Source organism: Syngnathus floridae, chromosome 4, assembly GCF_059516105.1.
Source record: "Syngnathus floridae isolate MCC-2025c chromosome 4, RoL_Sflo_1.0, whole genome shotgun sequence".
NCBI lineage: Eukaryota > Metazoa > Chordata > Actinopteri > Syngnathiformes > Syngnathidae > Syngnathus > Syngnathus floridae.
The window spans coordinates 9,747,595-9,760,716 of NC_142416.1; the positions used below are offsets into that span (position 1 = coordinate 9,747,595).

Consider the following 13,122-nt stretch of genomic DNA (forward strand, 5'->3'; position numbering starts at 1 on the left):
CCCTCAATCCCGTTGAAACACTAATGAGAGTCCAATATCACTAATGGCTAATTAGCCATTATATGCTGTGAAATGGGGGAGAGAAGGCAGAGATGAAGAAGGAAAACAGAAGAAAGGCATGTAAGGCAATGCAAACGTGATGAGGAAATAGACAAATCCACAAATTAGAAAATGGGAGATGAAAGTTAAGTAGGAAAGGTATGATAAATGAAAGCAAAAGGAGAGATATAGTGAAGGGTAAAGACAAAATTAAGGATAGGGTACACTGGAGTTGTTGAGAGCAATAAAGCAAGAGGGGTTCAAACATTTATAAGGTGAGGAAAAAAGCAAGTGGTGAGGAAAACATCAGCGGCTGTGACCACATTTGGTGGGGGCAGCGTTTCATCAACAGGAAACAATTACCGTATTTTCCGCACTATAAGGTGCACCGGATTATAAGGTGCACCTTCAATGAATGGCCAATTTTAAAACTTTGTCCATATGTAAGGCGCACCGGATATAAGGCGCACCTTCAATGAATGGCCCATTTTAAAACTTTTTTCATATATAAGATATATACATTTGGCCCGCAGGCCGGACTTTGGACATACCTGCTGTAGTGGCTCAATATTGGTCCATATATAAGGTGCACCTGATTATAAGGCGTACTGTCGGCTTTTGAGAAAATTGGAGGTTTTTAGGTGCGCCTTATAGTACGGAAAATAGGGTAGTGGCCTATGCACATATAATGCAAAATCCACTTTTTTAGCTTTTATATACATTTTATTGTGCACTTAGAGTCTCCATGATTGTAGAGAAGTTTGATATAATCCCTCTAGGTGCTGCAGAGATACATTTATAATCTGTTTGGAGGATATTTTTTAATCCGTTCAATTTTATCCATTCCCTATGATGTATTTTAAACAACCTTGTTTGGCAGTCCAGCTGCAAAGATTGTGATATAGTATTTGCAGCGGGACTGCCAAACAAGGTAAAGGGTATGGCCAAACTGTTTTGCAAATGCACCATCTTTATTCCTCGCAACGAGCCTGTGAACAGTGATGACACACCATTGTGATACGTTCAACTGAAGTCGTGGTTCTGAAGGTTTGTCGTCTTCACTGTCCTCTTGCTCTGGGTCAGATTCTGACTCGAACATGTACAGTTGGATGGACAGGTCTTCGGCTGTCGACAACCTATAATCAATCAAAAACGTTTGTGTGCTGCAAGATAACTACCTCCGAGGGGCCTGTTGTACTATGATGAAGAGGAATCAAACAAAAGTATTGCTGTTCCATTTTATATTGATCACAAGTGAATAATTAAAATGTGGGAAAGATTTACAAGCATGACATGTCCACTTTAATCCGAAAATGTGTTTCACTCTGCTTTGATCATTCTCCTCCATCTGAAAGCATGCCTTTCAGATGCAAAGCACAGCAATCTGTTAACTTTTGGAGTTAATCACATTTCAAATGGATGGCGAGTGAATCACGGAATGAGCCAGTGTTTTGCCTGCATGCATAAAAGTGTGCAGACAACGCGATGCCCTGACCCCCACCCCCTCTTCCTACTTCCCTCAGGTGCACACTCACTCAGCAATGTTAGCTTCTCAATGACTGAAATTAAGTGTGATATTTTGTATTCTTGCCCATCAAAAAGAGCAACTGCATTCATGTGTCATCAGCCCGAAGCAACATTTGTCATAGAAACCCAATCTGCTGTAACTTTAATGCATTCAAGGTGTATTATTTTATTAATACATACGTACAAAACCTTGGAATAATTTGATAATAATTGTGCAAGTAACCTTAACACAGTTTCATAAATGTACAAAGGGAGTGAGAGTACGTGCTGCTCACAGATCATCATAATGGAAGATATTTGGTATTCAGTATTGCTGTGTGCTTGTTGAGATTGCTGGTTTTTCCTGACAGACTGACCTTTCGTTATAAATTCTACCAATCACATGTGCCTAAATACTGTATTCATCATACACAAAACAGTCACAGTTTGGGACACACAAACAGTGTGTGTGTGTGTGTGTGTGTGTGTGTGTGTGTGTGTGTGCATGCGTGCATGCGTGCGTGCGTGTGTGTGTGCGCGTGTGGGCGTGTGTGCGTGTGTGTTTAATCCAACCAGGTGGCTTGAAGATTGGGTGTATGTTGACTGTGGAGGAATGCTTTATGGATTACGGCTTCATTTTGTCCTCTTTAAATATTGCGTATTTGTCAACTTGCCTGTTGATCCACTCGTCTTTCTTCTTCTGCTGTTCATCCTTGTACTAAACTGTCAATCCCCAAGCTGTCACATTTCCTTTCCCGCACATCTGTTTCATTCTTCTGTATAGACGTGCACCATGAATCAAGGAAAACAGTTAAGATACTGTTGAACAGTGGGTTCTATTGTAAATATTGGCTTTTTTTTTTAAATCCAGTTTTTTAATTTCTCAGAGAGTAATGTATGATAAAGATGAGGCACGAGTGGGAGGTTCCAAAAATACAGGTGGGTCATTTTATTGTTCAGCTGTGACGTCTGTTGAATAAACTGTTCTGATTTGTCTTTCGTCTTCTATCCTACATCACTTTTATTCCACTCTTAGATGGAAGATTGCTACCAAAAAATGTTTTAAACCACATCAGGGGTCTCCTTGCTGAGGTAATAATGTGTGTCATTATTCCTTTGTTGTTTCCTTAGCAACACTGTGGATAAGCTTTTAGTGTTCATCTATTTTGTGGTGTGGGGAAAGAACCCGGCTAACGACAGTCTCTAAATTGAATTTTAGTGGAGTTCTGCAAACAGTCAATGGAGGGTGCTACAATGCAAGGGAAACTGCAGCATCACACCTCTCCCATGGTGAGTCTGCTGCGATTGAAATAGACTTGTGTGAAATGGATTTCTTCTTTCACCTTGCGTTTCCTGATCAGTTCCAATATTCATCTTGCTAGAGCCAAAGTAAGTTTGCAACCCATACACAGACCTTTGTGATTAATCGTCATGGAGAGGCACAGGCTGTTTGGAGAGAGTTATGATCAACAATCGATAGTCATTGACGTGCACACTTCACAAATACACTCACACACTCAATAGAACCAACACGTGTGCTCAAGACTTCCATCACATTGATACAATTGTCACTGCACCTGTTTTTAATCAACTTCCAAGGCCAAACACTTTCTTCATCTAGTCTTCTCACTCAAACACACCAGACAAAAAAAACAACAACTACCTTACCAATAAATTATTATTGATCCCTTGTGTTGGCACCTGGGCTCAGGATGGACCTCACAGGTAATTTTCACAGTCCTGCCGTTTATCAACGAAATGATTTTTGTGTACAGTAAGTGATGTGTGTGTGTGTGTGTGTGTGTGTGTGCGTGTGTTGTTTGCCCTGTTTCTTAGCACTGTACTCTATATGCATCTGTGTTTATGGTTTTCAGTGTCTGATTGCTTTGCTGTGTGTTTTATTTTTCTGTCATCCAGTTAAGACAAAAACAGGACTTTAAAGTTAACACATTTAAAAATGTCAAATCACCAAGTTCCTTTTGGTGGTTTCGGCTATGTAATTTAAATGCTTGCAATGTTTGTGCGAAATTGTTAGAACTACTCCTTGGTGCATTGATGGCGTGTAAAGTAGGAAACACGTGACACGTTTTAAAGTTGTCATAATTAGGTAAAATGAAATTCTACCATATTTTCTGCACTATAAGGCACACCGGATTATAAGGCGCACCTTCAATGAATGGCCCATTTTAAAAGGTTGTCCATATATAAGGTGCACCGGATTATAAAGCGCACCTTCAATAAATGGCCCATTTTAACACTTTGTCCATATATAAGATATATACATACATTTGGACCGCGGGCCGGACTTTGGACACGCCTGCTGTTTAATATTGGTCCATATATAAGGCGCACTTGATTATAAGATGCACTGTCGGCTTTTGAGAAAATTGGAGGTTTTTAGGTGCGCCTTATAGTGCGGAAAATACGGTACTCATATGTGGCTGCATTGAAAAAGCAAGTTCATTCTTTTGAAGATTGATATTTGCTCTGTTTTGGCAAACTGCTGATATACCGTAAATGTATTATTCTGGGTTTTACTTTTATTTTTTTAATGATTGTGCCTATGTCAAATTAATACCTTTGTATATATCTTAAACTTACATGCGGCCATCAATCTTTGTTTGCAATCACAGTCTCTTCCACATCTCTACATTTATTGCATTTTTCTCTAACCAATATTATGATTGTTGGACGGCTTTTATTCTCTCCCATCATCCCAACTCGCTGTAAATCAACACTGAACAAACAGAAATTAAATACGCAATCAATCTGCCTCGTAATTTATTTCTTCTTTCCAGACAGTCCATTATTGTTTACTTTTCCTGAACTGCAGTTTTGAAGACAATGAAATCCACTTGTTTCTTCATAAAGAAATGCCACTGGCTGACTTCCTTCCTTTAATATGTGTCAAAGGAGCACAACTGCCCCCAGATATTCAGCAGCAAATATAAATGGAGACATATATAGGGGCATGGCCTAAAATGGTATTCTGTGTATTATAGCCACAAGTAGTACGCACACAGATACGCACAGGCACAAAGGCAAACACACACAGTAACGGTGATTGACAGCTATTGGAGCCCTGAGAGGTTGTTGTTCTTCTTCTTTAACTACATTGACTGTATTTAAAGGAGGATATTACATCTACACAGGCAAACGGCCAGTAAGATGCCACTTATGGCCGTGTACGTCTATACATGACCTTTTGGCAGAGCTCACCCCTCTTATGCATACATGTTTAACATCATTTATAAACTCAAAAGTTCTTCGGCTGGCATGCAGCTGACCCATTTCACCACCTTGTTGACATTCTGTGTCTGACAGCTATATGCTGGCCTCAGCTATTTATTTTCATTTCTTCCTCACCTACTCACTTACTCTTTCCACTTAAGTTTGCTCAAGCTGACTCAGGGTCACTTTAATTTACCTCTTTGGCTCGGGATGAATGATGACTACTGCACTAAGATTCCGTCGCCCAAGTTGGAGTTGGCTGCTTTTATGCATAATATACTGTGTATGTGTTTTTATATGTGCATGTATTTAGCAGAAAATAGAATGTCCGAAATATGGGTACAGTGACAGTGCATTCCTGCACTTGAGGATATAATGCCGATGTTCCCCATAGGCAGACCTGGGCAAAGTACAGGCAGGGAGCCACCTTTGACCCACAGTCCCTGACAGACCCTCACAGTCACCATGAAGTCAAAAAGTAAAACATAAAATATGTGGTGCTTTTATTTTGAAAGTTGTGATTTTGTTTGTTGTGCACATGTGTGGACGCTGGCAAGGTAGCAAGCAAGAGCTACAACTTGTGGTGTGTCCAACTCCTGAAGTAGAAGATGCGGCGCTTCCTCTTTTACGTTGCTTACATCAGACTCATCACTAGTTGCAGTTCCAATTATTTAACAGGCCTGGGGCATCTTCTTGCGGTTTATTGTGAACATAACATATGAAATGCGTTTATAATTTCACACACAAGTCACTCCTGAGTATAAGTCGCACCAGCGGCCAAACTATGAAAAACTGTGACTTATAGTCGGGAAAATACGGTACCATATTATATTATATACTTATAATATTCAGAATAAATGTTTAAATGTTTGGTCATGCTTTAGATAAATACTAATACTGAACCGGTGTTACGAGGTGGATTAGTTTGGTAAGTTCCTTCTTAGGACCCAGGCACTAAATACATGCCTGCCACTGTTTTCATCTACAATTTTTTTAAGGCCAAAGCCAGCATAAATATTTCTTTTGAAAATTAAACCTAAATTGACACACAATTCAATCTGACAAGAATATCACACAAAACAAAAACAGAATGACTAAATAAACTTGAATCATGGAATAGCTGAAAAAGTCATAACACCATGTCTGGAAGTCTTTGGCAGAGACACATGAAGGAGAGGGGAAGCCAACAAGTCAAAGTAAAAGTAAAACTATGTTCTTTTTCCTATGAGTGTCGTGAACTTTGTGGTTTGGTGATCAAATAGTGAGTCTGAATTTAAAGGGGTTTTGTTGAAGTTGTTCAAAGGCGGGATGCGTGCGTGCCTATGCGTGTGTGTGAAAGTGTGTGTGCATGTGTGTGTATGTGGTCCAATCTGAGATAGACTCACTCTTTGACACTTGATTAATTGACCACTTAGTGTGTACTTTAAAAACTGAACACATCGTCTGCTCTTGTGGTTTGCTATCCCTAAAGATTGAAACAAGACAAAGTGCTCTTAAATCATCAAATGGGGATTGTCTCAAATATGTTTGTCCTGAAATAACAACAGTGTTTATGCATGATGGCTTTTTGCAATAAGTACACTCCTGGCACACCCAGAATTGTGTATGCCAAATGTGCAAAACTTCTACGCAATTTATTTATTTTATACATCTCCACCTGGATGTGCATAATATGTGCGACAACTTGCAATGCTTGATTTTGATTCTTTCGTTTCTTTCCAAAAAGTTTTATTCTACCTTTTTCTGTTCTTTTGTAAGCATCAATGTCATCTACTTATGGCTAACGTGTTTCCAGGGTTGAAATTTACAGTGGATAAGAATCAGATGATCGCCCACACACACCTACTGAAAAACATAATTGCCAGGTATACTTGTTAATGGCCGGGAATGAGATCTTCGTCATCTCTCACTACATACTATGAATTGTGTTCTCACTGTGACACAAGCCCCCCTTGCCCCTTCTGCTTAATGTAGACACACAGAGGCCAAAACGTATGTTCACCTATCACATGCGGCTTTAACAGAATTAAAAAGAAGAGAAAAAACACATTGCTCCCAATCAGGATTTGGCAGAGTTCACTCTCTTTAAAGAACACTAATAACTATGTAACTTAGCGACCAACATGACATTACAGAGGACATCATGTGTATCAGTGATTGTGGACTATGTCAGACATAAGACAAATTGCAAATTATTGTGTCTTTAGTTTGACTTTCTTAACTCTGTTTTACTTTAACAAATGAACAACTTCCCTGACCAAACAAGGCTTTCTAGAGCTCTGTAAATCTTTTTTCTGCTATTACTGGAATGATAGAGTTCTCTGGCTCTCACTCAAAATCTTGCTTTATTAGACTTCCGCCTCTTCTCTCCACACAGGCCTCTGGCAAAGACGCCCAGAACCACATGCTGGCAGTCGAATTGGAACATACCAACTCGCACACTTTTGCCATGCTAACCTCACACAGTCTTGATTTCACCCCAACAAACACATAGAAAGGCTCTGAGTTTAAATAATGAGAGAGCTGTCACATCACATCAGCGTCTGCACCACAGCATCTTGCTGGTCACCAGGAGGAAAGGGAGTATTGCTAGCGGCTGACACCCACTGGACACACAGGGAACAAAGAGAAGACTGATGGAGAGGTAGGAATCGGGGGGGGGGGGGGGGGGGGGGGGGGGGGAGTGAGGTTTGGACAGCAAGAGACTGATGGCGATGACAGCGCTGTGGTCTCCCATCTCCCTTGGCATCTAAAGCCCTGGGGTGTGTGGGGTGTAGATGGAGGAATTGTACTGACAAAGGCAGCACAGTGGAATACTGGTTTGCATGTCTCCCTCACAATTCAGAGGTGCAGGGTTTGATTCTGGCTCTGGCCTTCCTGTGTGGAGATTACATGTTCTCCCTGTGCCTGCGTGGGGTTTCTCCGGCTACTCCGGTTTCCTCCCACATTCCAAAAACATGCATGGTATCCAAATAGCCCGTAGGTGTTTGAAGATGTGAATGGTTGTCTATGTGTGTCTTGGGATTGGCTCTTGACCAGTTTTGGTTGTTGACTGCCCAAACAATGGTGGGATAGGCTCCAGCGCGCTAGTGACCCTTGTGAGGATAAGTGGTACAGAAAAGTGATTTTTATTTATATTTCTATGTGAAATGACTTGACAGGGTCAATAGGGTGGATGGCATGAACGACTTTGTGTTTATCTGGATATTTACAGTAAATACTTTCAACACATTGAATATAAATCCTTTGAAATTTGGATCCCTGCTGTGTCTTTGTAAAACTGTGATAAAATTAGAACTTCAACCTGACAGCCTAGTGGACAGAGAAAGCAAATTCCAAATATTATAAATGTGTAGTTGGCACATTGGGGTCTTGGTAATTTGATGGTGATTATTCATTGTTTGAAACAAAAACACAATTTTTATGAGCGTCTAAAAATATTAAGTTGGTCCCATTCTCTTGTAGACCAACTTTGGAGTACTTTCATGGACATTTTTGCCAATTCATCCAGAAGTCTATTTTGAGGTCATGGTTCAATGATGTTTGACAAGAGGGTCTGGTGCACAATTTCCCTTCTAGTTCACATAAGAGTGCTTGATGGGATGGAGGTCAGTAGTGGCATTTTTATATTAGAGGGGAAAAAACAGGCTACATTCAAAGAAAAAGACACTACCAGTGCACTTTTAATGGTCTTTTAAAACAGCTATTTTGTTGTTAAATTTGAAGAAAAAGTCAGAAAATAATGCAATTGAGAAAATGAGAGGAATATATTAATTTGATGGTTACGCGCATTCAAGTTTCTCTTTGGTGATACTTAATTGTGGTCTTTCTTTACATGGAACAAATTCTTTGAAATTGTTATCAAATACAAACTGTTGGTCATTTTCAACTACTCATGGAATACTCCTGCTTTGCAGCTATGCCACAATATCTTCTGTTATTGGGACATGTGTGATGATAGTATCAACTTCCAAAATAATTAGGTTTTTGCAAGCTGGAATTTATTATATAAAGTCTACTTGTTTTTTTTAATATGCAAGAATAAAAAATTCAGCCCCAACTACCTGAAAGAATGCTAAAATCCCATTTCCACTAATTCTCATTATGTCCCCAATGTAACCCTATACCCACACCCCCTCCAGTTCAGGCTCCTGCCTCCCATCCCTCTTTAAAAAACACCCCAACCACTACCTAGCTAAACCCATCTTTATTCAATATTGCCCCTGGTAAGCATTATAAGTTGGCTAGCATGTCATAAAACTTGCCTCTTTTTTTAGCTTTGATTCGCTCTTTCTCTCACCCCCCCTTCTCTCTCTCTCTCTCTCTCTCTCCCTCTCTCTCTCTCTCTCTCTCTCTCTCTCTCTCTCTCTCTCTCTCTCTGTCGCCCCCCCTTTTGTCACTCATTTTCAAATGCCCACCCTCTCATTAAACAAGCATGAATCTTGTCCAAATAGTCACACTAGTAATGTGAAAAAAATCATTTATCCAGTAAATTCAATTCAATTAAATCAGCAGTGATATAAAAAGCTGCAGCTACCTGACAATATCACATTCCTTAATATCCCATCAAATTCAAGCAGGTGAATCCCAGCTATACTTAGGGACTGTAAGATGGTGCCAATAATGGAAATGATGAACTCCAATTTCTCCAATAAAATCACAAATAAGCATATTCCTCCAGACAGTCTCTGCGAGAGATGGCTGGCTTATATTATTGATTTATAGAGGAAATCTCTATGGAGATTTATTTGTTTTGAAATGAATGTCAATTTAGGATATGAGTTGTTATACCGAAGTTCCAAAGGGAAAAGTGAGTACCATACTGACACCTGGAATGTGCTTTAGCTATCTGTGACCCTGACCTGGATAACTGGGTTGCAGATGGATTGATGGCTGTTGAAATTATTACACAGTCATATTTATAATAATAATAATAATTAATAATTATCGTACTTTCCGGACAATAAGCAGCACCCGAATGTAAGCCACGCCAGCTAAAATTAGGAGAAATACCCTAACCCTAATCCTGTTTTGTTCATATATAAGCCGCATCGGACTATAAGACCCAGGTGTTTTAAATGAAATGTCTTCATTACTCCTATACTTGTATTATCAAAACAAATCCTTTCACAATATGTTAAAAGTCCTGTAAAATCCATAGGTAAGCCGTATCAGACTATAAGCCACAGGGCTCAAAGCTTATGCAAAAAGTAGCAGGTTATAGTACAGAAATTACAGTAGTAGTAGTCTGACAGAGTTTTCTGTCAGGACTTTTAACTCACACCCTCGACTATAACTTCAACTACAGTCTGAGAGAGGCATTGCAAAAGGTGTTTGAGGTGGGCCATATTCCGGTTAAAAGATCATGGTTGAAAGTAACCTCAACTGTGTTTTGGGTGGAATTCTGTGTGGAGTGCATCAAGAGTATATGGAAAGAGACACTTTGAAATGGGCTGTTTGGTCCCTGTAAGACCAGTGTCAGAGCTTTGTTGGCATCCATTAAGAGTTGGACTCTGCAAAGACTGTCCGTTATCTCTGATTTTGTTTATAATCTTTGTGTAGAGATTTTTGTAGAAGCAGCAAAGGCTTTGAGGGTATTTAGTACCACAGTATTGTGCAGACCCGATTTTATTTTATCAGAATATTTATTTTTGTGTTTAAATAACATTAACATTGTGGCAGCGTGGCTCAGTGGTAGAGTATTCATATCTCAACTCTTAGGTTGTGGGATTGATCAACAATCCTGGTGACCATGTCGAAGTGTCCTTGAGCAAAACACTGAACTCCAATATGCTAGTATGGACCTGGCAGTGCCTTGCATGGCAGCATCCTCCTATTGATGTATGAATGGGTGAATATGAGGCATTGTATAAGCACTTTGGCCACCATGTGGTGTAGATAAAGCGCTATACAAGTGAGTCACAAAAAAGTATGTGATTTTGTTTATCTAATGGCCTGTCTTATCTACACTAGCCTATCACAACCTTACTCTAAATAGTGTAATCATGCAAGACATCAAAATATGATAAGGCATATATGCACCGAATATGTGGAAATAATTCCAGCTGCTGCTGTGTTTTTGGGGGGAATTTAGAAAAACAAAAGGAACTGTGGAACCCTTCAGAACTAATTGGTCAAATACTGCAATGATACACTCTGTAAAATGATCCTCACTGTTTGACTGAGACAGAATAATGTGGTTTAGATTCTTCACAGGTAAGAGGATGCAAGACTTGCAAAAGTGACGTCCTAACTTGTCATATCAAGGTAATTATCTCTAAGAATAAATAACTTTGGGGCATTTTTTTACACTCATTGAAGAAGTAGATCACAAATAGTCGGCACATAGACCACAGCAAAGGGGACAGAGCTGAGGTAGTTTGCGGGGAATTAACTTTTACCACAGCACATTTGCGTATCAAGCATTTTGCATGCATTTTATTTTCGCCATAATTATTGGTGCATCCTGGAGGTGGAACTGTCAAACCTGGCAAATCAAGCCACATTGTTTACATTTACAACACTATCAAAGTTGACGGTAGTGCGAGAAGTTAGGTACATAATGGATCAAGGGTTTGAAAAAGCAGCAAACAAAAGTCAGCATTATGAAGCAGGAGAGGGGGTGACCTGACAAAGTGCTCTTAATAAAACAACAAAAGGCATGGGGCATTCACGTTGATTTTGGCATGGGCCCAAAAATGTACTCAGATTCGTAAATACTTAATGACTTTTTTTGGCTTCAGCAGAGGTAGCGAAACTTAAACAAATAAAAACAAAGGATTAAAATTAGCCCACAAGCCTTGTGAGGATAAGCGGTTCAGATGGATGGATGTATGGATGGATGGATGGATGGATGGATGGATGATTAAAGTTAGGGACAACAATAACACAATCAAGAGGATGTTATGACACCAACTGACAAGCATGCCTTGCTGTGACTGCAACAACAAACTACAGATTCAACATGAAAAAGGTCAAATGCTCAGGCCAACATTTAAGTAAAACTTGCCCAAATTGAAAATGTATTTGCTCTGCGTTTCTCATTTTGTGGGATATGCTAATGTACCATATTTTAACAATATTTAAAGGTCAATGTTTTTGTTGTAGCTTACATTTACAGCAGATGTATTTGTGTGACTAGTTTGGCCAGAGTGTGTATCCGATATTGCTCTGAGTATTTTGATGGCTACATTCTATCTGATATGTCTGTTTTATGCTGCAGTTGCATGTATCACATTCTTATTCACAGTTTGAAGAAATCTGATTTTGATATTTAAGATTATCTGCTTCCATGATATATTTTTCTATTCAAGCTAGTATGCATAACATATCAGTCATTGCTTTTGTAGCTGGGTAAAATGACCTAGAATTTAAATTAGGGATGTAGGCTCGTATATAATTATTGATTATACAATAATCAATTAAAACCGTTTTCCCACGTCTGACCAATCTTACCTTCTTCTAAAACTTTTTATGGGTGGGGGGGGGGGTTGTCATTGAATGGTTATTATGAGCACTTCTGCTTCTACTTCCCATTCATCTCAATCATATTCCTTGACTTCTGACAGTCTGTTTGACAGGGGGGCCAGAGAGACACTAAATGTTAATTGTGTCCTGTCATAAAAAGACCTTTAGCACATAGCTGGAACTCACAGAGCTTCACTACTATATCAAATATGGATTGCTGAGCCTTAGAGCTTTATGTTTTCCTAATGTCCAAAAATGACAACAGTAAACCAATGCAATATGGAATGGCAGTAAACTACAAACTACACTGAACTTGAAACCATCTCTCTCTCTCTCTCTCTCTCTCTCTCTCTCTCTCTCGCTCTCTGTCTGTCTCTCTCTCGCTCTCTCTCTTGCCCACTCCCCCTCGCTCACTCTCACTGTATCTACTCACTGGGTGGCTAACCCCCCTGATATTTCTGAGACCAGTCATGTAAATAATTCACTCAATTTTAATAAGCAATGTACATTATTTTCCCCATGTTCACAGTAGGTTTTGTACCAAGACCCATTAAACTTGAATACAAAGAAAAAAATGGCAAACAAGGCATCCACTGTCACTGTGTCTGTATACCCTGTCCCAGACACCAGACTGAGTGTCACACATTAGAATGCAACACACTAGGCACATGAATTGTCACATGCCATGATTGAGTGCTACAAAATAGCTACATACTCTCGCTGCGACCCAGACTAAATGTGGAAAAATGGGACTAAACATTCACCAACTATTGCAGATCGTAATAAAACTTGAGAGGACCATAAGATGTCGAGGAATACATATACTTCCCGTCACACTATGGACTATAACCAAGCTTATTATATGCTTTCGCATTTTGG

The 13,122-nt window shown here is 39.5% G+C and overlaps 1 long non-coding RNA gene across 1 annotated transcript in view; it reads right to left on the reverse strand.

The window, feature by feature from the left end:
• Positions 1-800: 800 nt before the first annotated feature.
• Positions 801-13,122, reverse strand: part of LOC148398967 (uncharacterized) — a 46,343-nt gene continuing 34,021 nt past the window's right edge. Inside the window, exon 3 of the long non-coding RNA XR_015858123.1 lies at positions 801-1,175. This is a non-coding gene — a long non-coding RNA (uncharacterized LOC148398967). The remainder of the gene's footprint in view (positions 1,176-13,122) is intronic.